This window comes from Lissotriton vulgaris, chromosome 4_1 (genome assembly GCF_964263255.1).
Source record: "Lissotriton vulgaris chromosome 4_1, aLisVul1.2, whole genome shotgun sequence".
Classification (NCBI taxonomy): domain Eukaryota; kingdom Metazoa; phylum Chordata; class Amphibia; order Caudata; family Salamandridae; genus Lissotriton; species Lissotriton vulgaris.
The window spans coordinates 1,301,191,435-1,301,217,176 of NC_141691.1; the positions used below are offsets into that span (position 1 = coordinate 1,301,191,435).

At 32.1% G+C, this 25,742-nt stretch overlaps 16 non-coding genes across 16 annotated transcripts; all 16 read right to left on the reverse strand.

Annotated features, from left to right (window-relative positions):
* Positions 1-530: 530 nt before the first annotated feature.
* On the reverse strand, positions 531-604 carry TRNAI-AAU (transfer RNA isoleucine (anticodon AAU)). Its single transcript has one exon. It is a non-coding gene; the product is annotated as a tRNA-Ile (tRNA).
* Positions 605-3,119: 2,515 nt separating this feature from the next.
* TRNAI-AAU (transfer RNA isoleucine (anticodon AAU)) lies at positions 3,120-3,193 on the reverse strand. The gene has a single exon. It is a non-coding gene; the product is annotated as a tRNA-Ile (tRNA).
* Positions 3,194-3,982: 789 nt separating this feature from the next.
* TRNAI-AAU (transfer RNA isoleucine (anticodon AAU)) lies at positions 3,983-4,056 on the reverse strand. The gene has a single exon. It is a non-coding gene; the product is annotated as a tRNA-Ile (tRNA).
* Positions 4,057-6,571: 2,515 nt separating this feature from the next.
* On the reverse strand, positions 6,572-6,645 carry TRNAI-AAU (transfer RNA isoleucine (anticodon AAU)). Its single transcript has one exon. It is a non-coding gene; the product is annotated as a tRNA-Ile (tRNA).
* Positions 6,646-8,297: 1,652 nt separating this feature from the next.
* TRNAI-AAU (transfer RNA isoleucine (anticodon AAU)) lies at positions 8,298-8,371 on the reverse strand. Its single transcript has one exon. It is a non-coding gene; the product is annotated as a tRNA-Ile (tRNA).
* Positions 8,372-9,160: 789 nt separating this feature from the next.
* Positions 9,161-9,234, reverse strand: TRNAI-AAU (transfer RNA isoleucine (anticodon AAU)). Its single transcript has one exon. It is a non-coding gene; the product is annotated as a tRNA-Ile (tRNA).
* A 1,655-nt stretch (positions 9,235-10,889) lies between these two features.
* Positions 10,890-10,963, reverse strand: TRNAI-AAU (transfer RNA isoleucine (anticodon AAU)). Its single transcript has one exon. It is a non-coding gene; the product is annotated as a tRNA-Ile (tRNA).
* A 789-nt stretch (positions 10,964-11,752) lies between these two features.
* TRNAI-AAU (transfer RNA isoleucine (anticodon AAU)) lies at positions 11,753-11,826 on the reverse strand. The gene has a single exon. It is a non-coding gene; the product is annotated as a tRNA-Ile (tRNA).
* Positions 11,827-13,478: 1,652 nt separating this feature from the next.
* On the reverse strand, positions 13,479-13,552 carry TRNAI-AAU (transfer RNA isoleucine (anticodon AAU)). The gene has a single exon. It is a non-coding gene; the product is annotated as a tRNA-Ile (tRNA).
* A 1,652-nt stretch (positions 13,553-15,204) lies between these two features.
* Positions 15,205-15,278, reverse strand: TRNAI-AAU (transfer RNA isoleucine (anticodon AAU)). Its single transcript has one exon. It is a non-coding gene; the product is annotated as a tRNA-Ile (tRNA).
* A 1,652-nt stretch (positions 15,279-16,930) lies between these two features.
* Positions 16,931-17,004, reverse strand: TRNAI-AAU (transfer RNA isoleucine (anticodon AAU)). The gene has a single exon. It is a non-coding gene; the product is annotated as a tRNA-Ile (tRNA).
* A 789-nt stretch (positions 17,005-17,793) lies between these two features.
* Positions 17,794-17,867, reverse strand: TRNAI-AAU (transfer RNA isoleucine (anticodon AAU)). The gene has a single exon. It is a non-coding gene; the product is annotated as a tRNA-Ile (tRNA).
* A 2,519-nt stretch (positions 17,868-20,386) lies between these two features.
* TRNAI-AAU (transfer RNA isoleucine (anticodon AAU)) lies at positions 20,387-20,460 on the reverse strand. The gene has a single exon. It is a non-coding gene; the product is annotated as a tRNA-Ile (tRNA).
* Positions 20,461-22,112: 1,652 nt separating this feature from the next.
* On the reverse strand, positions 22,113-22,186 carry TRNAI-AAU (transfer RNA isoleucine (anticodon AAU)). The gene has a single exon. It is a non-coding gene; the product is annotated as a tRNA-Ile (tRNA).
* A 1,652-nt stretch (positions 22,187-23,838) lies between these two features.
* TRNAI-AAU (transfer RNA isoleucine (anticodon AAU)) lies at positions 23,839-23,912 on the reverse strand. The gene has a single exon. It is a non-coding gene; the product is annotated as a tRNA-Ile (tRNA).
* Positions 23,913-24,701: 789 nt separating this feature from the next.
* TRNAI-AAU (transfer RNA isoleucine (anticodon AAU)) lies at positions 24,702-24,775 on the reverse strand. The gene has a single exon. It is a non-coding gene; the product is annotated as a tRNA-Ile (tRNA).
* Between the last annotated feature and the right edge of the window lie 967 nt (positions 24,776-25,742).

Genomic DNA, 25,742 nt, shown 5'->3' on the forward strand with positions numbered 1-25,742 from the left:
CATCTAAACATTCTATCAGCTTCCCCTCAAAGGAAATATAGACATACACATTATACAGAAGAAAATACATCTATTTTCAACATTAAAGGAGCATCAAGTATTGGCTTGGAGACTGATTGAAAGTATGTCCTTGGCATTTTTAACTTTATGCTCTACAGACTAAACTAATAGGCTCAATAAATACATAGCATACTATTGAAAAAATAGCAGATGATGAAGTGCTACCAATTGTTAACCCGGGATAGTTGGAAAGCTTATATTCAGCTGTTTACATTCATACTATCTTTATATTTCATCAACAAGACAAAACAAAAATGACCTCAATAAATTGCAATAAATAAGAGATTTAGTTACTTGGCGTTAGAACTTAGAACCATTAATAGATATTTCAGGAGCTTTCAGAATAATAATTAATTCTACAACTATATCAAATGTATTCATCCAATCCTTCAAGCAGCGTTTGATCCAAGGTGATAAACAGTCAAAAATGAGACAAAAGAAACATTTATCTTTTTACAAACAATTAAACTTGGCCTGTACAGGGATCGAACCTGTGACCTTGGCGTTATTAGCACCACGCTCTAACCATCTGAGCTAACAGGCCATTTTGCACAAATTCCTGGAAGTCCAGCATATGAAGAAGTGCTAATGACAGTTAACCCGGGAGATTTGGAAAGCTTATTTTCGGAGGTGTACCATGAAGTTATAAATATAAATTATCAACATGAAGAAACTAATATGACTTTAGAAAAATTACAATACAAAAGAGATTTTCATACTTAGTGTTAGAACTTAGAACCATTAATGTTTTTTCCATGTGTTTTAGCAATAAATAACAATTCATCACCTATATGCAATTGATTCATCTAATCATTCTATCAGCTTCCCCTCAAAGGAAATATAGACATACACATTATACAGAAGAAAATACATCTATTTTCAACATTAAAGGAGCATCACTTATTGGCTTGGAGACTGATTGAAAGTATGTCCTTGGCATTTTTAACTTTATGCTCTAAAGACTAAACTGATAGGCTCACTAAATATATAGCATACTATTGAAGAAATAGCAGATGATGAAGTGCTACTGATTGTTAACCCGGGATAGTTGGAAAGCTTATATTCAGCTGTTTACATTCATACTATCTTTATATTTCATCAACAAGACAAAACAAAAATGACCTCAATAAATTGCAATAAATAAGAGATTTAGTTACTTGGCGTTAGAACTTGGAACCAATTATAGATATTCCAGGAGCTTTCAGAATGATAATTAATTCTACAACTATATCAAATGTATTCATCCAATCCTTCAAGTAGCTTTTGATCCAAGGTGATAAACAGTCAAAAATGAGACACAAGAAAAATGTATCTTTTTACAAACAATTAAACTTGGCCTGTACAGGGATCGGACCTGTTACCTTGGCGTTATTAGCACCACACTCTAACCATCTGAGCTAACAGGCCATTTTGCACAAATTCCTGGAAGTCCAGCATATGAAGAAGTGCTAATGATAGTTAACCCGGGAGATTTGGAAAGCTTAATTTCAGAGGTGTACCATGAAGTTATAAATATAAATTATCAACATGAAGAAACTAATATGACTTTAGAAAAATTACAATACAAAAGAGATTTTCATACTTAGTGTTAGAACTTAGAACCATTAATGTTTTTTCCATGTGTTTTAGCAATAAATAACAATTCATCACCTATATGCAATTGATTCATCTAAACATTCTATCAGCTTCCCCTCAAAGGAAATATAGACATACACATTATACAGAAGAAAATACATCTATTTTCAACATTAAAGGAGCATCAAGTATTGGCTTAGAGACTGATTGAAAGTATGTTCTTGGCATTGTTAACTTTATGCTCTAAAGACTAAACTAATAGGCTCAATAAATATATAGCATACTATTGAAGAAATAGCAGATGATGAAGTGCTACCAATTGTTAACCCGGGATAGTTGGAAAGCTTATATTCAGCTGTTTACATTCATACTATCTTTATATTTCATCAACAAGACAAAACAAAAATGACCTCAATAAATTGCAATAAATAAGAGATTTAGTTACTTGGCGTTAGAACTTAGAACCATTAATAGATATTCCAGGAGCTTTCAGAATAATAATTAATTCTACAACTATATCAAATGCATTCATCCAATCCTTCAAGCAGCGTTTGATCCAAGGTGATAAACAGTCAAAAATGAGACACAAGAAAAATTAATCTTTTTACAAACAATTAAACTTGGCCTGTACAGGGATCGAACCTGTGACCTTGGCGTTATTAGCACCACGCGCTAACCATCTGAGCTAACAGGCCGTTTTGCACAAATTCCTGGAAGTCCAGCCTATGAAGAATTGCTAATGATAGTTAACCCGGGAGATTTGGAAAGCTTAATTTCAGAGGTGTACCATAAAGTTATAAATATAAATTATCAACATGAAGAAACTAATATGACTTTAGAAAAATTACAATACAAAAGAGATTTTCATACTTAGTGTTAGAACTTAGAACCATTAATGTTTTTTCCATGTGTTTTAGCAATGAATAACAATTCATCACCTATATGCAATTGATTGATCTAATCATTCTATTAGCTTCCCCTCAAAGGAAATATAGACATACAAATTATACAGAAGAAAATACATCTATTTTCAACATTAAAGGAGCATCAAGTATTGGCTTGGAGACTGATTGAAAGTATGTCCTTGGCATTTTTAACTTTATGCTCTACAGACTAAACTAATAGGCTCAATAAATACATCGCATACTATTGAAGAAATAGCAGATGATGAAGTGCTACCGATTGTTAACCCGGGATATTTGGAAAGCTTATATTCAGCTGTTTACATTCATACTATCTTTATATTTCATCAACAAGACAAAAAAAAAATGACCTCAATAAATTGCAATAAATAAGAGATTTAGTTACTTGGCGTTAGAATTTAGAACCATTAATAGATATTTCAGGAGCTTTCAGAATAATAATTAATTCTACAACTATATCAAATGTATTCATCCAATCCTTCAAGCAGCGCTTGATCCAAGGTGATAAACAGTCAAAAATGAGACACAAGAAAAATTAACCTTTTTACAAACAATTAAACTTGGCCTGTACAGGGATCGAACCTGTGACCTTGGCGTTATTAGCACCACGCTCTAACCATCTGAGCTAACAGGCCATTTTGCACAAATTACTGGAAGTCCAGCATATGAAGAAGTGCTAATGATAGTTAACCCGGGAGATTTGGAAAGCTTAATTTCGGAGGTTTAGCATGAAGTTATAAATATATAATATCAACATGAAGAAACTAATATGACTTTAGAAAAATTACAATACAAAAGAGATTTTCATACTTAGTGTTAGAACTTAGAGCCATTAATGTTTTTTCCATGTGTTTTAGCAATAAATAACAATTCATCACCTATATGCAATTGATTCATCTAATCATTGTGTCAGCTTCCCCTCGAAGGAAATATAGACATACAAACGATACTGAAGAAAATACATCTATTTTCAACATTAAAGGAGCATCAAGTATTGGCTTAGAGACTGATTGAAAGTATGTTCTTGGCATTGTTAACTTTATGCTCTAAAGACTAAACTAATAGGCTCAATAAATATATAGCATACTATTGAAGAAATAGCAGATGATGAAGTGCTACCGATTGTTAACCCGGGATAGTTGGAAAGCTTATATTCAGCTGTTTACATTCATACTATCTTTATATTTCATCAACAAGACAAAACAAAAATGACCTCAATAAATTGCAATAAATAAGAGATTTAGTTACTTGGCGTTAGAACTTAGAACCATTAATAGATATTCCAGGAGCTTTCAGAATAATAATTAATTCTACAACTATATCAAATGCATTCATCCAATCCTTCAAGCAGCGTTTGATCCAAGGTGATAAACAGTCAAAAATGAGACACAAGAAAAATTAATCTTTTTTCAAACAATTAAACTTGGCCTGTACAGGGATCGAACCTGTGACCTTGGCGTTATTAGCACCACGCTCTAACCATCTGAGCTAACAGGCCATTTTGCACAAATTCCTGGAAGTCCAGCATATGAAGAAGTGCTAATGACAGTTAACCCGGGAGATTTGGAAAGCTTAATTTCGGAGGTGTACCATGAAGTTATAAATATAAATTATCAACATGAAGAAACTAATATGACTTTAGAAAAATTACAATACAAAAGAGATTTTCATACTTAGTGTTAGAACTTAGAACCATTAATGTTTTTTCCATGTGTTTTAGCAATAAATAACATTTCATCACCTATATGCAATTGATTCATCTAATCATTCTATCAGCTTCCCCTCAAAGGAAATATAGACATACACATTATACAGAAGAAAATACATCTATTTTCAACATTAAAGGAGCATCACTTATTGGCTTGGAGACTGATTGAAAGTATGTCCTTGGCATTTTTAACTTTATGCTCTAAAGACTAAACTGAGAGGCTCACTAAATATATAGCATACTATTGAAGAAATAGCAGATGATGAAGTGCTACTGATTGTTAACCCGGGATAGTTGGAAAGCTTATATTCAGCTGTTTACATTCATACTATCTTTATATTTCATCAACAAGACAAAACAAAAATGACCTCAATAAATTGCAATAAATAAGAGATTTAGTTACTTGGCGTTAGAACTTGGAACCAATTATAGATATTCCAGGAGCTTTCAGAATGATAATTAATTCTACAACTATATCAAATGTATTCATCCAATCCTTCAAGTAGCTTTTGATCCAAGGTGATAAACAGTCAAAAATGAGACACAAGAAAAATGTATCTTTTTACAAACAATTAAACTTGGCCTGTACAGGGATCGGACCTGTTACCTTGGCGTTATTAGCACCACGCTCTAACCATCTGAGCTAACAGGCCATTTTGCACAAATTCCTGGAAGTCCAGCATATGAAGAAGTGCTAATGATAGTTAACCCGGGAGATTTGGAAAGCTTAATTTCAGAGGTGTACCATGAAGTTATAAATATAAATTATCAACATGAAGAAACTAATATGACTTTAGAAAAATTACAATACAAAAGAGATTTTCATACTTAGTGTTAGAACTTAGAACCATTAATGTTTTTTCCATGTGTTTTAGCAATAAATAACAATTCATCACCTATATGCAATTGATTCATCTAAACATTCTATCAGCTTCCCCTCAAAGGAAATATAGACATACACATTATACAGAAGAAAATACATCTATTTTCAACATTAAAGGAGCATCAAGTATTGGCTTGGAGACTGATTGAAAGTATGTCCTTGGCATTTTTAACTTTATGCTCTACAGACTAAACTAATAGGCTCAATAAATACATAGCATACTATTGAAAAAATAGCAGATGATGAAGTGCTACCAATTGTTAACCCGGGATAGTTGGAAAGCTTATATTCAGCTGTTTACATTCATACTATCTTTATATTTCATCAACAAGACAAAACAAAAATGACCTCAATAAATTGCAATAAATAAGAGATTTAGTTACTTGGCGTTAGAACTTAGAACCATTAATAGATATTTCAGGAGCTTTCAGAATAATAATTAATTCTACAACTATATCAAATGTATTCATCCAATCCTTCAAGTAGCTTTTGATCCAAGGTGATAAACAGTCAAAAATGAGACACAAGAAAAATGTATCTTTTTACAAACAATTAAACTTGGCCTGTACAGGGATCGGACCTGTTACCTTGGCGTTATTAGCACCACGCTCTAACCATCTGAGCTAACAGGCCATTTTGCACAAATTCCTGGAAGTCCAGCATATGAAGAAGTGCTAATGATAGTTAACCCGGGAGATTTGGAAAGCTTAATTTCAGAGGTGTACCATGAAGTTATAAATATAAATTATCAACATGAAGAAACTAATATGACTTTAGAAAAATTACAATACAAAAGAGATTTTCATACTTAGTGTTAGAACTTAGAACCATTAATGTTTTTTCCATGTGTTTTAGCAATAAATAACAATTCATCACCTATATGCAATTGATTCATCTAAACATTCTATCAGCTTCCCCTCAAAGGAAATATAGACATACACATTATACAGAAGAAAATACATCTATTTTCAACATTAAAGGAGCATCAAGTATTGGCTTGGAGACTGATTGAAAGTATGTCCTTGGCATTTTTAACTTTATGCTCTACAGACTAAACTAATAGGCTCAATAAATACATAGCATACTATTGAAAAAATAGCAGATGATGAAGTGCTACCGATTGTTAACCCGGGATAGTTGGAAAGCTTATATTCAGCTGTTTACATTCATACTATCTTTATATTTCATCAACAAGACAAAACAAAAATGACCTCAATAAATTGCAATAAATAAGAGATTTAGTTACTTGGCGTTAGAACTTAGAACCATTAATAGATATTTCAGGAGCTTTCAGAATAATAATTAATTCTACAACTATATCAAATGTATTCATCCAATCCTTCAAGCAGCGTTTGATCCAAGGTGATAAACAGTCAAAAATGAGACAAAAGAAACATTTATCTTTTTACAAACAATTAAACTTGGCCTGTACAGGGATCGAACCTGTGACCTTGGCGTTATTAGCACCACGCTCTAACCATCTGAGCTAACAGGCCATTTTGCACAATTTACTGGAAGTCCAGCATATGAAGAAGTGCTAATGATAGTTAACCCGGGAGATTTGGAAAGCTTAATTTCAGAGGTTTACCATGAAGTTATAAATATATAATATCAACATGAAGAAACTTATATGACTTTAAAAAAATTACAATACAAAAGAGATTTTCATACTTAGTGTTAGAACTTAGAACCATTAATGTTTTTTCCATGTGTTTTAGCAATAAATAACAATTCATCACCTATATGCAATTGATTCATTTAATCATTCTATCAGCTTCCCCTCAAAGGAAATATAGAGATACACATAATACAGAAGAAAATACATGTATTTTCAACATTAAAGGAGCATCAAGTATTGGCTTAGAGACTGATTGAAAGTATGTTCTTGGCATTGTTAACTTTATGCTCTAAAGACTAAAATAATAGGCTCAAAAAATATATAGCATACTGTTGAAGAAATAGCAGATGATGAAGTGCTACTGATTGTTAACCCGGGATAGTTGGAAAGCTTATATTCAGCTGTTTACATTCATATTATTTTTATATTTCATCAACAAGACAAAACAAAAATGACCTCAATAAATTGTAATAAATAAGAGATTTAGTTACTTGGTGTTAGAACTTAGAACCATTAATAGATATTCCAGGAGCTTTCAGAATAATAATTAATTCTACAACTATATCAAATGTATTCATCCAATTCTTCAAGCATCGTTTGATCCAAGGTGATAAACAGTCAAAAATGAGACACAAGAAAAATTAATCTTTTTTCAAACAATTAAACTTGGCCTGTACAGGGATCTGACCTGTGACCTTGGCGTTATTAGCACCACGCTCTAACCATCTGAGCTAACAGGCCAGATTGCACAAATTCCTGGAAGTCCAGCATATGAAGAAGTGCTAATGATAGTTAACCCGGGAGATTTGGAAAGCTTAATTTCAGAGGTGTACCATGAAGTTATAAATATAAATTATCAACATGAAGAAACTAATATGACTTTAGAAAAATTACAATACAAAAGAGATTTTCATACTTAGTGTTAGAACTTAGAACCATTAATGTTTTTTCCATGTGTTTTAGCAATAAATAACAATTCATCACCTATATGCAATTGATTGATCTAATCATTCTATTAGCTTCCCCTCAAAGGAAACATAGACATACACATTATACAGAAGAAAATACATCTATTTTCAACATTAAAGGAGCATCAAGTATTGGCTTGGAGACTGATTGAAAGTATGTCCTTGGCATTTTTAACTTTATGCTCTACAGACTAAACTAATAGGCTCAATATATACATAGCATACTATTGAAGAAATAGCAGATGATGAAGTGCTACCGATTGTTAACCCGGGATATTTGGAAAGCTTATATTCAGCTGTTTACATTCATACTATCTTTATATTTCATCAACAAGACAAAACAAAAATGACCTCAATAAATTGCAATAAATAAGAGATTTAGTTACTTGGCGTTAGAACTTAGAACCATTAATAGATATTTCAGGAGCTTTCAGAATAATAATTATTTCTACAACTATATCAAATGTATTCATCCAATCCTTCAAGCAGCTTTTGATCCAAGGTGATAAACAGTCAAAAATGAGACACAAGAAAAATTAATCTTTTTACAAACAATTAAACTTGGCCTGTACAGGGATCGAACCTGTGACCTTGGCGTTATTAGCACCACGCTCTAACCATCTGAGCTAACAGGCCATTTTGCACAAGTTACTGGAAGTCCAGCATATGAAGAAGTGCTAATGATAGTTAACCCGGGAGATTTGGAAAGCTTAATTTCGGAGGTTTACCATGAAGTTATAAATATATAATATCAACATGAAGAAACTAATATGACTTTAGAAAAATTACAATACAAAAGAGATTTTCATACTTAGTGTTAGAACTTAGAGCCATTAATGTTTTTTCCATGTGTTTTAGCAATAAATAACAATTCATCACCTATATGCAATTGATTCATCTAATCATTGTGTCAGCTTCCGCTCGAAGGAAATATAGACATACAAATGATACTGAAGAAAATACATCTATTTTCAACATTAAAGGAGCATCAAGTATTGGCTTAGAGACTGATTGAAAGTATGTTCTTGGCATTGTTAACTTTATGCTCTAAAGACTAAAATAATAGGCTCAAAAAATATATAGCATACTGTTGAAGAAATAGCAGATGATGAAGTGCTACTGATTGTTAACCCGGGATAGTTGGAAAGCTTATATTCAGCTGTTTACATTCATACTATTTTTATATTTCATCAACAAGACAAAACAAAAATGACCTCAATAAATTGCAATAAATAAGAGATTTAGTTACTTGGTGTTAGAACTTAGAACCATTAATAGATATTCCAGGAGCTTTCAGAATAATAATTAATTCTACAACTATATCAAATGTATTCATCCAATTCTTCAAGCATCGTTTGATCCAAGGTGATAAACAGTCAAAAATGAGACACAAGAAAAATTAATCTTTTTTCAAACAATTAAACTTGGCCTGTACAGGGATCGAACCTGTGACCTTGGCGTTATTAGCACCACGCTCTAACCAGCTGAGCTAACAGGCCAGATTGCACAAACTCCTGGAAGTCCAGCATATGAAGAAGTGCTAATGATAGTTAACCTGGGAGATTTGGAAAGCTTAATTTCGGAGGTTTACCATGAAGTTATAAATATATAATATCAACATGAAGAAACTAATATAACTTTAGAAAAATTACAATACAAAAGAGATTTTCATACTTAGTGTTAGAACTTAGAGCCATTAATGTTTTTTCCATGTGTTTTAGCAATAAATAACAATTCATCACCTATATGCAATTGATTCATCTAATCATTGTGTCAGCTTCCCCCCCCCGAAGGAAATATAGACATACAAATGATACTGAAGAAAATACATCTATTTTCAACATTAAAGGAGCATCAAGTATTGGCTTAGAGACTGATTGAAAGTATGTTCTTGGCATTGTTAACTTTATGCTCTAAAGACTAAACTAATAGGCTCAATAAATATATAGCATACTATTGAAGAAATAGCAGATGATGAAGTGCTACCGATTGTTAACCCGGGATAGTTGGAAAGCTTATATTCAGCTGTTTACATTCATACTATATTTATATTTCATCAACAAGACAAAACAAAAATGACCTCAATAAATTGCAATAAATAAGAGATTTAGTTACTTGGCGTTAGAACTTAGAACCATTAATAGATATTCCAGGAGCTTTCAGAATAATAATTAATTCTACAACTATATCAAATGCATTCATCCAATCCTTCAAGCAGCGTTTGATCCAAGGTGATAAACAGTCAAAAATGAGACACAAGAAAAATTATTCTTTTTACAAACAATTAAACTTGGCCTGTACAGGGATCGAACCTGTGACCTTGGCGTTATTAGCACCACGCACTAACCATCTGAGCTAACAGTCCGTTTTGCACAAATTCCTGGAAGTCCAGCATATGAAGAAGTGCTAATGATAGTTAACCCGGGAGATTTGGAAAGCTTAATTTCAGAGGTGTACCATGAAGTTATAAATATAAATTATCAACATGAAGAAACTAATATGACTTTAGAAAAATTACAATACAAAAGAGATTTTCATACTTAGTGTTAGAACTTAGAACCATTAATGTTTTTTCCATGTGTTTTAGCAATAAATAACAATTCATCACCTATATGCAATTGATTGATCTAATCATTCTATTAGCTTCCCCTCAAAGGAAACATAGACATACACATTATACAGAAGAAAATACATATATTTTCAACATTAAAGGAGCATCAAGTATTGGCTTGGAGACTGATTGAAAGTATGTCCTTGGCATTTTTAACTTTATGCTCTACAGACTAAACTAATAGGCTCAATAAATACATAGCATACTATTGAAGAAATAGCAGATGATGAAGTGCTACCGATTGTTAACCCGGGATATTTGGAAAGCTTATATTCAGCTGTTTACATTCATACTATCTTTATATTTCATCAACAAGACAAAAAAAAAATGACCTCAATAAATTGCAATAAATAAGAGATTTAGTTACTTGGCGTTAGAATTTAGAACCATTAATAGATATTTCAGGAGCTTTCAGAATAATAATTAATTCTACAACTATATCAAATGTATTCATCCAATCCTTCAAGCAGCGCTTGATCCAAGGTGATAAACAGTCAAAAATGAGACACAAGAAAAATTAACCTTTTTACAAACAATTAAACTTGGCCTGTACAGGGATCGAACCTGTGACCTTGGCGTTATTAGCACCACGCTCTAACCATCTGAGCTAACAGGCCATTTTGCACAAATTACTGGAAGTCCAGCATATGAAGAAGTGCTAATGATAGTTAACCCGGGAGATTTGGAAAGCTTAATTTCGGAGGTTTAGCATGAAGTTATAAATATATAATATCAACATGAAGAAACTAATATGACTTTAGAAAAATTACAATACAAAAGAGATTTTCATACTTAGTGTTAGAACTTAGAGCCATTAATGTTTTTTCCATGTGTTTTAGCAATAAATAACAATTCATCACCTATATGCAATTGATTCATCTAATCATTGTGTCAGCTTCCCCTCGAAGGAAATATAGACATACAAACGATACTGAAGAAAATACATCTATTTTCAACATTAAAGGAGCATCAAGTATTGGCTTAGAGACTGATTGAAAGTATGTTCTTGGCATTGTTAACTTTATGCTCTAAAGACTAAACTAATAGGCTCAATAAATATATAGCATACTATTGAAGAAATAGCAGATGATGAAGTGCTACCGATTGTTAACCCGGGATAGTTGGAAAGCTTATATTCAGCTGTTTACATTCATACTATCTTTATATTTCATCAACAAGACAAAACAAAAATGACCTCAATAAATTGCAATAAATAAGAGATTTAGTTACTTGGCGTTAGAACTTAGAACCATTAATAGATATTCCAGGAGCTTTCAGAATAATAATTAATTCTACAACTATATCAAATGCATTCATCCAATCCTTCAAGCAGCGTTTGATCCAAGGTGATAAACAGTCAAAAATGAGACACAAGAAAAATTAATCTTTTTTCAAACAATTAAACTTGGCCTGTACAGGGATCGAACCTGTGACCTTGGCGTTATTAGCACCACGCTCTAACCATCTGAGCTAACAGGCCATTTTGCACAAATTCCTGGAAGTCCAGCATATGAAGAAGTGCTAATGACAGTTAACCCGGGAGATTTGGAAAGCTTAATTTCGGAGGTGTACCATGAAGTTATAAATATAAATTATCAACATGAAGAAACTAATATGACTTTAGAAAAATTACAATACAAAAGAGATTTTCATACTTAGTGTTAGAACTTAGAACCATTAATGTTTTTTCCATGTGTTTTAGCAATAAATAACAATTCATCACCTATATGCAATTGATTCATCTAATCATTCTATCAGCTTCCCCTCAAAGGAAATATAGACATACACATTATACAGAAGAAAATACATCTATTTTCAACATTAAAGGAGCATCACTTATTGGCTTGGAGACTGATTGAAAGTATGTCCTTGGCATTTTTAACTTTATGCTCTAAAGACTAAACTGATAGGCTCACTAAATATATAGCATACTATTGAAGAAATAGCAGATGATGAAGTGCTACTGATTGTTAACCCGGGATAGTTGGAAAGCTTATATTCAGCTGTTTACATTCATACTATCTTTATATTTCATCAACAAGACAAAACAAAAATGACCTCAATAAATTGCAATAAATAAGAGATTTAGTTACTTGGCGTTAGAACTTGGAACCAATTATAGATATTCCAGGAGCTTTCAGAATGATAATTAATTCTACAACTATATCAAATGTATTCATCCAATCCTTCAAGTAGCTTTTGATCCAAGGTGATAAACAGTCAAAAATGAGACACAAGAAAAATGTATCTTTTTACAAACAATTAAACTTGGCCTGTACAGGGATCGGACCTGTTACCTTGGCGTTATTAGCACCACGCTCTAACCATCTGAGCTAACAGGCCATTTTGCACAAATTCCTGGAAGTCCAGCATATGAAGAAGTGCTAATGATAGTTAACCCGGGAGATTTGGAAAGCTTAATTTCAGAGGTGTACCATGAAGTTATAAATATAAATTATCAACATGAAGAAACTAATATGACTTTAGAAAAATTACAATACAAAAGAGATTTTCATACTTAGTGTTAGAACTTAGAACCATTAATGTTTTTTCCATGTGTTTTAGCAATAAATAACAATTCATCACCTATATGCAATTGATTCATCTAAACATTCTATCAGCTTCCCCTCAAAGGAAATATAGACATACACATTATACAGAAGAAAATACATCTATTTTCAAAATTAAAGGAGCATCAAGTATTGGCTTGGAGACTGATTGAAAGTATGTCCTTGGCATTTTTAACTTTATGCTCTACAGACTAAACTAATAGGCTCAATAAATACATAGCATACTATTGAAAAAATAGCAGATGATGAAGTGCTACCAATTGTTAACCCGGGATAGTTGGAAAGCTTATATTCAGCTGTTTACATTCATACTATCTTTATATTTCATCAACAAGACAAAACAAAAATGACCTCAATAAATTGCAATAAATAAGAGATTTAGTTACTTGGCGTTAGAACTTAGAACCATTAATAGATATTTCAGGAGCTTTCAGAATAATAATTAATTCTACAACTATATCAAATGTATTCATCCAATCCTTCAAGCAGCGTTTGATCCAAGGTGATAAACAGTCAAAAATGAGACAAAAGAAACATTTATCTTTTTACAAACAATTAAACTTGGCCTGTACAGGGATCGAACCTGTGACCTTGGCGTTATTAGCACCACGCTCTAACCATCTGAGCTAACAGGCCATTTTGCACAAATTCCTGGAAGTCCAGCATATGAAGAAGTGCTAATGACAGTTAACCCGGGAGATTTGGAAAGCTTAATTTGGGAGGTGTACCATGAAGTTATAAATATAAATTATCAACATGAAGAAACTAATATGACTTTAGAAAAATTACAATACAAAAGAGATTTTCATACTTAGTGTTAGAACTTAGAACCATTAATGTTTTTTCCATGTGTTTTAGCAATAAATAACAATTCATCACCTATATGCAATTGATTCATCTAATCATTCTATCAGCTTCCCCTCAAAGGAAATATAGACATACACATTATACAGAAGAAAATACATCTATTTTCAACATTAAAGGAGCATCACTTATTGGCTTGGAGACTGATTGAAAGTATGTCCTTGGCATTTTTAACTTTATGCTCTAAAGACTAAACTGATAGGCTCACTAAATATATAGCATACTATTGAAGAAATAGCAGATGATGAAGTGCTACTGATTGTTAACCCGGGATAGTTGGAAAGCTTATATTCAGCTGTTTACATTCATACTATCTTTATATTTCATCAACAAGACAAAACAAAAATGACCTCAATAAATTGCAATAAATAAGAGATTTAGTTACTTGGCGTTAGAACTTGGAACCAATTATAGATATTCCAGGAGCTTTCAGAATGATAATTAATTCTACAACTATATCAAATGTATTCATCCAATCCTTCAAGTAGCTTTTGATCCAAGGTGATAAACAGTCAAAAATGAGACACAAGAAAAATGTATCTTTTTACAAACAATTAAACTTGGCCTGTACAGGGATCGGACCTGTTACCTTGGCGTTATTAGCACCACGCTCTAACCATCTGAGCTAACAGGCCATTTTGCACAAATTCCTGGAAGTCCAGCATATGAAGAAGTGCTAATGATAGTTAACCCGGGAGATTTGGAAAGCTTAATTTCAGAGGTGTACCATGAAGTTATAAATATAAATTATCAACATGAAGAAACTAATATGACTTTAGAAAAATTACAATACAAAAGAGATTTTCATACTTAGTGTTAGAACTTAGAACCATTAATGTTTTTTCCATGTGTTTTAGCAATAAATAACAATTCATCACCTATATGCAATTGATTCATCTAAACATTCTATCAGCTTCCCCTCAAAGGAAATATAGACATACACATTATACAGAAGAAAATGCATCTATTTTCAACATTAAAGGAGCATCAAGTATTGGCTTGGAGACTGATTGAAAGTATGTCCTTGGCATTTTTAACTTTATGCTCTACAGACTAAACTAATAGGCTCAATAAATACATAGCATACTATTGAAAAAATAGCAGATGATGAAGTGCTACCGATTGTTAACCCGGGATAGTTGGAAAGCTTATATTCAGCTGTTTACATTCATACTATCTTTATATTTCATCAACAAGACAAAACAAAAATGACCTCAATAAATTGCAATAAATAAGAGATTTAGTTACTTGGCGTTAGAACTTAGAACCATTAATAGATATTTCAGGAGCTTTCAGAATAATAATTAATTCTACAACTATATCAAATGTATTCATCCAATCCTTCAAGCAGCGTTTGATCCAAGGTGATAAACAGTCAAAAATGAGACAAAAGAAACATTTATCTTTTTACAAACAATTAAACTTGGCCTGTACAGGGATCGAACCTGTGACCTTGGCGTTATTAGCACCACGCTCTAACCATCTGAGCTAACAGGCCATTTTGCACAATTTACTGGAAGTCCAGCATATGAAGAAGTGCTAATGATAGTTAACCCGGGAGATTTGGAAAGCTTAATTTCAGAGGTTTACCATGAAGTTATAAATATATAATATCAACATGAAGAAACTTATATGACTTTAAAAAAATTACAATACAAAAGAGATTTTCATACTTAGTGTTAGAACTTAGAACCATTAATGTTTTTTCCATGTGTTTTAGCAATAAATAACAATTCATCACCTATATGCAATTGATTCATTTAATCATTCTATCAGCTTCCCCTCAAAGGAAATATAGAGATACACATAATACAGAAGAAAATACATGTATTTTCAACATTAAAGGAGCATCAAGTATTGGCTTAGAGACTGATTGAAAGTATGTTCTTGGCATTGTTAACTTTATGCTCTAAAGACTAAAATAATAGGCTCAAAAAATATATAGCATACTGTTGAAGAAATAGCAGATGATGAAGTGCTACTGATTGTTAACCCGGGATAGTTGGAAAGCTTATATTCAGCTGTTTACATTCATATTATTTTTATATTTCATCAACAAGACAAAACAAAAATGACCTCAATAAATTGTAATAAATAAGAGATTTAGTTACTTGGTGTTAGAACTTAGAACCATTAATAGATATTCCAGGAGCTTTCAGAATAATAATTAATTCTACAACTATATCAAATGTATTCATCCAATTCTTCAAGCATCGTTTGATCCAAGGTGATAAACAGTCAAAAATGAGACACAAGAAAAATTAATCTTTTTTCAAACAATTAAACTTGGCCTGTACAGGGATCTGACCTGTGACCTTGGCGTTATTAGCACCACGCTCTAACCATCTGAGCTAACAGGCCAGATTGCACAAATTCCTGGAAGTCCAGCATATGAAGAAGTGCTAATGATAGTTAACCCGGGAGATTTGGAAAGCTTAATTTCAGAGGTGTACCATGAAGTTATAAATATAAATTATCAACATGAAGAAACTAATATGACTTTAGAAAAATTACAATACAAAAGAGATTTTCATACTTAGTGTTAGAACTTAGAACCATTAATGTTTTTTCCATGTGTTTTAGCAATAAATAACAATTCATCACCTATATGCAATTGATTGATCTAATCATTCTATTAGCTTCCCCTCAAAGGAAACATAGACATACACATTATACAGAAGAAAATACATCTATTTTCAACATTAAAGGAGCATCAAGTATTGGCTTGGAGACTGATTGAAAGTATGTCCTTGGCATTTTTAACTTTATGCTCTACAGACTAAACTAATAGGCTCAATATATACATAGCATACTATTGAAGAAATAGCAGATGATGAAGTGCTACCGATTGTTAACCCGGGATATTTGGAAAGCTTATATTCAGCTGTTTACATTCATACTATCTTTATATTTCATCAACAAGACAAAACAAAAATGACCTCAATAAATTGCAATAAATAAGAGATTTAGTTACTTGGCGTTAGAACTTAGAACCATTAATAGATATTTCAGGAGCTTTCAGAATAATAATTATTTCTACAACTATATCAAATGTATTCATCCAATCCTTCAAGCAGCTTTTGATCCAAGGTGATAAACAGTCAAAAATGAGACACAAGAAAAATTAATCTTTTTACAAACAATTAAACTTGGCCTGTACAGGGATCGAACCTGTGACCTTGGCGTTATTAGCACCACGCTCTAACCATCTGAGCTAACAGGCCATTTTGCACAAGTTACTGGAAGTCCAGCATATGAAGAAGTGCTAATGATAGTTAACCCGGGAGATTTGGAAAGCTTAATTTCGGAGGTTTACCATGAAGTTATAAATATATAATATCAACATGAAGAAACTAATATGACTTTAGAAAAATTACAATACAAAAGAGATTTTCATACTTAGTGTTAGAACTTAGAGCCATTAATGTTTTTTCCATGTGTTTTAGCAATAAATAACAATTCATCACCTATATGCAATTGATTCATCTAATCATTGTGTCAGCTTCCGCTCGAAGGAAATATAGACATACAAATGATACTGAAGAAAATACATCTATTTTCAACATTAAAGGAGCATCAAGTATTGGCTTAGAGACTGATTGAAAGTATGTTCTTGGCATTGTTAACTTTATGCTCTAAAGACTAAAATAATAGGCTCAAAAAATATATAGCATACTGTTGAAGAAATAGCAGATGATGAAGTGCTACTGATTGTTAACCCGGGATAGTTGGAAAGCTTATATTCAGCTGTTTACATTCATACTATTTTTATATTTCATCAACAAGACAAAACAAAAATGACCTCAATAAATTGCAATAAATAAGAGATTTAGTTACTTGGTGTTAGAACTTAGAACCATTAATAGATATTCCAGGAGCTTTCAGAATAATAATTAATTCTACAACTATATCAAATGTATTCATCCAATTCTTCAAGCATCGTTTGATCCAAGGTGATAAACAGTCAAAAATGAGACACAAGAAAAATTAATCTTTTTTCAAACAATTAAACTTGGCCTGTACAGGGATCGAACCTGTGACCTTGGCGTTATTAGCACCACGCTCTAACCAGCTGAGCTAACAGGCCAGATTGCACAAACTCCTGGAAGTCCAGCATATGAAGAAGTGCTAATGATAGTTAACCTGGGAGATTTGGAAAGCTTAATTTCGGAGGTTTACCATGAAGTTATAAATATATAATATCAACATGAAGAAACTAATATAACTTTAGAAAAATTACAATACAAAAGAGATTTTCATACTTAGTGTTAGAACTTAGAGCCATTAATGTTTTTTCCATGTGTTTTAGCAATAAATAACAATTCATCACCTATATGCAATTGATTCATCTAATCATTGTGTCAGCTTCCCCCCCCCCGAAGGAAATATAGACATACAAATGATACTGAAGAAAATACATCTATTTTCAACATTAAAGGAGCATCAAGTATTGGCTTAGAGACTGATTGAAAGTATGTTCTTGGCATTGTTAACTTTATGCTCTAAAGACTAAACTAATAGGCTCAATAAATATATAGCATACTATTGAAGAAATAGCAGATGATGAAGTGCTACCGATTGTTAACCCGGGATAGTTGGAAAGCTTATATTCAGCTGTTTACATTCATACTATATTTATATTTCATCAACAAGACAAAACAAAAATGACCTCAATAAATTGCAATAAATAAGAGATTTAGTTACTTGGCGTTAGAACTTAGAACCATTAATAGATATTCCAGGAGCTTTCAGAATAATAATTAATTCTACAACTATATCAAATGCATTCATCCAATCCTTCAAGCAGCGTTTGATCCAAGGTGATAAACAGTCAAAAATGAGACACAAGAAAAATTATTCTTTTTACAAACAATTAAACTTGGCCTGTACAGGGATCGAACCTGTGACCTTGGCGTTATTAGCACCACGCACTAACCATCTGAGCTAACAGGCCATTTTGCACAAATTCCTGGAAGTCCAGCATATGAAGAAGTGCTAATGACAGTTAACCCGGGAGATTTGGAAAGCTTAATTTCGGAGGTGTACCATGAAGTTATAAATATAAATTATCAACATGAAGAAACTAATATGACTTTAGAAAAATTACAATACAAAAGAGATTTTCATACTTAGTGTTAGAACTTAGAACCATTAATGTTTTTTCCATGTGTTTTAGCAATAAATAACAATTCATCACCTATATGCAATTGATTCATCTAATCATTCTATCAGCTTCCCCTCAAAGGAAATATAGACATACACATTATACAGAAGAAAATACATCTATTTTCAACATTAAAGGAGCATCACTTATTGGCTTGGAGACTGATTGAAAGTATGTCCTTGGCATTTTTAACTTTATGCTCTAAAGACTAAACTGATAGGCTCACTAAATATATAGCATACTATTGAAGAAATAGCAGATGATGAAGTGCTACTGATTGTTAACCCGGGATAGTTGGAAAGCTTATATTCAGCTGTTTACATTCATACTATCTTTATATTTCATCAACAAGACAAAACAAAAATGACCTCAATAAATTGCAATAAATAAGAGATTTAGTTACTTGGCGTTAGAACTTGGAACCAATTATAGATATTCCAGGAGCTTTCAGAATGATAATTAATTCTACAACTATATCAAATGTATTCATCCAATCCTTCAAGTAGCTTTTGATCCAAGGTGATAAACAGTCAAAAATGAGACACAAGAAAAATGTATCTTTTTACAAACAATTAAACTTGGCCTGTACAGGGATCGGACCTGTTACCTTGGCGTTATTAGCACCACGCTCTAACCATCTGAGCTAACAGGCCATTTTGCACAAATTCCTGGAAGTCCAGCATATGAAGAAGTGCTAATGATAGTTAACCCGGGAGATTTGGAAAGCTTAATTTCAGAGGTGTACCATGAAGTTATAAATATAAATTATCAACATGAAGAAACTAATATGACTTTAGAAAAATTACAATACAAAAGAGATTTTCATACTTAGTGTTAGAACTTAGAACCATTAATGTTTTTTCCATGTGTTTTAGCAATAAATAACAATTCATCACCTATATGCAATTGATTCATCTAAACATTCTATCAGCTTCCCCTCAAAGGAAATATAGACATACACATTATACAGAAGAAAATACATCTATTTTCAACATTAAAGGAGCATCAAGTATTGGCTTGGAGACTGATTGAAAGTATGTCCTTGGCATTTTTAACTTTATGCTCTACAGACTAAACTAATAGGCTCAATAAATACATAGCATACTATTGAAAAAATAGCAGATGATGAAGTGCTACCAATTGTTAACCCGGGATAGTTGGAAAGCTTATATTCAGCTGTTTACATTCATACTATCTTTATATTTCATCAACAAGACAAAACAAAAATGACCTCAATAAATTGCAATAAATAAGAGATTTAGTTACTTGGCGTTAGAACTTAGAACCATTAATAGATATTTCAGGAGCTTTCAGAATAATAATTAATTCTACAACTATATCAAATGTATTCATCCAATCCTTCAAGCAGCGTTTGATCCAAGGTGATAAACAGTCAAAAATGAGACAAAAGAAACATTTATCTTTTTACAAACAATTAAACTTGGCCTGTACAGGGATCGAACCTGTGACCTTGGCGTTATTAGCACCACGCTCTAACCATCTGAGCTAACAGGCCATTTTGCACAAATTCCTGGAAGTCCAGCATATGAAGAAGTGCTAATGACAGTTAACCCGGGAGATTTGGAAAGCTTAATTTGGGAGGTGTACCATGAAGTTATAAATATAAATTATCAACATGAAGAAACTAATATGACTTTAGAAAAATTACAATACAAAAGAGATTTTCATACTTAGTGTTAGAACTTAGAACCATTAATGTTTTTTCCATGTGTTTTAGCAATAAATAACAATTCATCACCTATATGCAATTGATTCATCTAATCATTCTATCAGCTTCCCCTCAAAGGAAATATAGACATACACATTATACAGAAGAAAATACATCTATTTTCAACATTAAAGGAGCATCACTTATTGGCTTGGAGACTGATTGAAAGTATGTCCTTGGCATTTTTAACTTTATGCTCTAAAGACTAAACTGATAGGCTCACTAAATATATAGCATACTATTGAAGAAATAGCAGATGATGAAGTGCTACTGATTGTTAACCCGGGATAGTTGGAAAGCTTATATTCAGCTGTTTACATTCATACTATCTTTATATTTCATCAACAAGACAAAACAAAAATGACCTCAATAAATTGCAATAAATAAGAGATTTAGTTACTTGGCGTTAGAACTTGGAACCAATTATAGATATTCCAGGAGCTTTCAGAATGATAATTAATTCTACAACTATATCAAATGTATTCATCCAATCCTTCAAGTAGCTTTTGATCCAAGGTGATAAACAGTCAAAAATGAGACACAAGAAAAATGTATCTTTTTACAAACAATTAAACTTGGCCTGTACAGGGATCGGACCTGTTACCTTGGCGTTATTAGCACCACGCTCTAACCATCTGAGCTAACAGGCCATTTTGCACAAATTCCTGGAAGTCCAGCATATGAAGAAGTGCTAATGATAGTTAACCCGGGAGATTTGGAAAGCTTAATTTCAGAGGTGTACCATGAAGTTATAAATATAAATTATCAACATGAAGAAACTAATATGACTTTAGAAAAATTACAATACAAAAGAGATTTTCATACTTAGTGTTAGAACTTAGAACCATTAATGTTTTTTCCATGTGTTTTAGCAATAAATAACAATTCATCACCTATATGCAATTGATTCATCTAAACATTCTATCAGCTTCCCCTCAAAGGAAATATAGACATACACATTATACAGAAGAAAATACATCTATTTTCAACATTAAAGGAGCATCAAGTATTGGCTTGGAGACTGATTGAAAGTATGTCCTTGGCATTTTTAACTTTATGCTCTACAGACTAAACTAATAGGCTCAATAAATACATAGCATACTATTGAAAAAATAGCAGATGATGAAGTGCTACCGATTGTTAACCCGGGATAGTTGGAAAGCTTATATTCAGCTGTTTACATTCATACTATCTTTATATTTCATCAACAAGACAAAACAAAAATGACCTCAATAAATTGCAATAAATAAGAGATTTAGTTACTTGGCGTTAGAACTTAGAACCATTAATAGATATTTCAGGAGCTTTCAGAATAATAATTAATTCTACAACTATATCAAATGTATTCATCCAATCCTTCAAGCAGCGTTTGATCCAAGGTGATAAACAGTCAAAAATGAGACAAAAGAAACATTTATCTTTTTACAAACAATTAAACTTGGCCTGTACAGGGATCGAACCTGTGACCTTGGCGTTATTAGCACCACGCTCTAACCATCTGAGCTAACAGGCCATTTTGCACAATTTACTGGAAGTCCAGCATATGAAGAAGTGCTAATGATAGTTAACCCGGGAGATTTGGAAAGCTTAATTTCAGAGGTTTACCATGAAGTTATAAATATATAATATCAACATGAAGAAACTTATATGACTTTAAAAAAATTACAATACAAAAGAGATTTTCATACTTAGTGTTAGAACTTAGAACCATTAATGTTTTTTCCATGTGTTTTAGCAATAAATAACAATTCATCACCTATATGCAATTGATTCATTTAATCATTCTATCAGCTTCCCCTCAAAGGAAATATAGAGATACACATAATACAGAAGAAAATACATGTATTTTCAACATTAAAGGAGCATCAAGTATTGGCTTAGAGACTGATTGAAAGTATGTTCTTGGCATTGTTAACTTTATGCTCTAAAGACTAAAATAATAGGCTCAAAAAATATATAGCATACTGTTGAAGAAATAGCAGATGATGAAGTGCTACTGATTGTTAACCCGGGATAGTTGGAAAGCTTATATTCAGCTGTTTACATTCATATTATTTTTATATTTCATCAACAAGACAAAACAAAAATGACCTCAATAAATTGTAATAAATAAGAGATTTAGTTACTTGGTGTTAGAACTTAGAACCATTAATAGATATTCCAGGAGCTTTCAGAATAATAATTAATTCTACAACTATATCAAATGTATTCATCCAATTCTTCAAGCATCGTTTGATCCAAGGTGATAAACAGTCAAAAATGAGACACAAGAAAAATTAATCTTTTTTCAAACAATTAAACTTGGCCTGTACAGGGATCTGACCTGTGACCTTGGCGTTATTAGCACCACGCTCTAACCATCTGAGCTAACAGGCCAGATTGCACAAATTCCTGGAAGTCCAGCATATGAAGAAGTGCTAATGATAGTTAACCCGGGAGATTTGGAAAGCTTAATTTCAGAGGTGTACCATGAAGTTATAAATATAAATTATCAACATGAAGAAACTAATATGACTTTAGAAAAATTACAATACAAAAGAGATTTTCATACTTAGTGTTAGAACTTAGAACCATTAATGTTTTTTCCATGTGTTTTAGCAATAAATAACAATTCATCACCTATATGCAATTGATTGATCTAATCATTCTATTAGCTTCCCCTCAAAGGAAACATAGACATACACATTATACAGAAGAAAATACATCTATTTTCAACATTAAAGGAGCATCAAGTATTGGCTTGGAGACTGATTGAAAGTATGTCCTTGGCATTTTTAACTTTATGCTCTACAGACTAAACTAATAGGCTCAATATATACATAGCATACTATTGAAGAAATAGCAGATGATGAAGTGCTACCGATTGTTAACCCGGGATATTTGGAAAGCTTATATTCAGCTGTTTACATTCATACTATCTTTATATTTCATCAACAAGACAAAACAAAAATGACCTCAATAAATTGCAATAAATAAGAGATTTAGTTACTTGGCGTTAGAACTTAGAACCATTAATAGATATTTCAGGAGCTTTCAGAATAATAATTATTTCTACAACTATATCAAATGTATTCATCCAATCCTTCAAGCAGCTTTTGATCCAAGGTGATAAACAGTCAAAAATGAGACACAAGAAAAATTAATCTTTTTACAAACAATTAAACTTGGCCTGTACAGGGATCGAACCTGTGACCTTGGCGTTATTAGCACCACGCTCTAACCATCTGAGCTAACAGGCCATTTTGCACAAGTTACTGGAAGTCCAGCATATGAAGAAGTGCTAATGATAGTTAACCCGGGAGATTTGGAAAGCTTAATTTCGGAGGTTTACCATGAAGTTATAAATATATAATATCAACATGAAGAAACTTATATGACTTTAGAAAAATTACAATACAAAAGAGATTTTCATACTTAGTGTTAGAACTTAGAGCCATTAATGTTTTTTCCATGTGTTTTAGCAATAAATAACAATTCATCACCTATATGCAATTGATTCATCTAATCATTGTGTCAGCTTCCGCTCGAAGGAAATATAGACATACAAATGATACTGAAGAAAATACATCTATTTTCAACATTAAAGGAGCATCAAGTATTGGCTTAGAGACTGATTGAAAGTATGTTCTTGGCATTGTTAACTTTATGCTCTAAAGACTAAAATAATAGGCTCAAAAAATATATAGCATACTGTTGAAGAAATAGCAGATGATGAAGTGCTACTGATTGTTAACCCGGGATAGTTGGAAAGCTTATATTCAGCTGTTTACATTCATACTATTTTTATATTTCATCAACAAGACAAAACAAAAATGACCTCAATAAATTGCAATAAATAAGAGATTTAGTTACTTGGTGTTAGAACTTAGAACCATTAATAGATATTCCAGGAGCTTTCAGAATAATAATTAATTCTACAACTATATCAAATGTATTCATCCAATTCTTCAAGCATCGTTTGATCCAAGGTGATAAACAGTCAAAAATGAGACACAAGAAAAATTAATCTTTTTTCAAACAATTAAACTTGGCCTGTACAGGGATCGAACCTGTGACCTTGGCGTTATTAGCACCACGCTCTAACCAGCTGAGCTAACAGGCCAGATTGCACAAACTCCTGGAAGTCCAGCATATGAAGAAGTGCTAATGATAGTTAACCTGGGAGATTTGGAAAGCTTAATTTCGGAGGTTTACCATGAAGTTATAAATATATAATATCAACATGAAGAAACTAATATAACTTTAGAAAAATTACAATACAAAAGAGATTTTCATACTTAGTGTTAGAACTTAGAGCCATTAATGTTTTTTCCATGTGTTTTAGCAATAAATAACAATTCATCACCTATATGCAATTGATTCATCTAATCATTGTGTCAGCTTCCCCCCCCCGAAGGAAATATAGACATACAAATGATACTGAAGAAAATACATCTATTTTCAACATTAAAGGAGCATCAAGTATTGGCTTAGAGACTGATTGAAAGTATGTTCTTGGCATTGTTAACTTTATGCTCTAAAGACTAAACTAATAGGCTCAATAAATATATAGCATACTATTGAAGAAATAGCAGATGATGAAGTGCTACCGATTGTTAACCCGGGATAGTTGGAAAGCTTATATTCAGCTGTTTACATTCATACTATATTTATATTTCATCAACAAGACAAAACAAAAATGACCTCAATAAATTGCAATAAATAAGAGATTTAGTTACTTGGCGTTAGAACTTAGAACCATTAATAGATATTCCAGGAGCTTTCAGAATAATAATTAATTCTACAACTATATCAAATGCATTCATCCAATCCTTCAAGCAGCGTTTGATCCAAGGTGATAAACAGTCAAAAATGAGACACAAGAAAAATTATTCTTTTTACAAACAATTAAACTTGGCCTGTACAGGGATCGAACCTGTGACCTTGGCGTTATTAGCACCACGCACTAACCATCTGAGCTAACAGTCCGTTTTGCACAAATTCCTGGAAGTCCAGCATATGAAGAAGTGCTAATGATAGTTAACCCGGGAGATTTGGAAAGCTTAATTTCAGAGGTGTACCATGAAGTT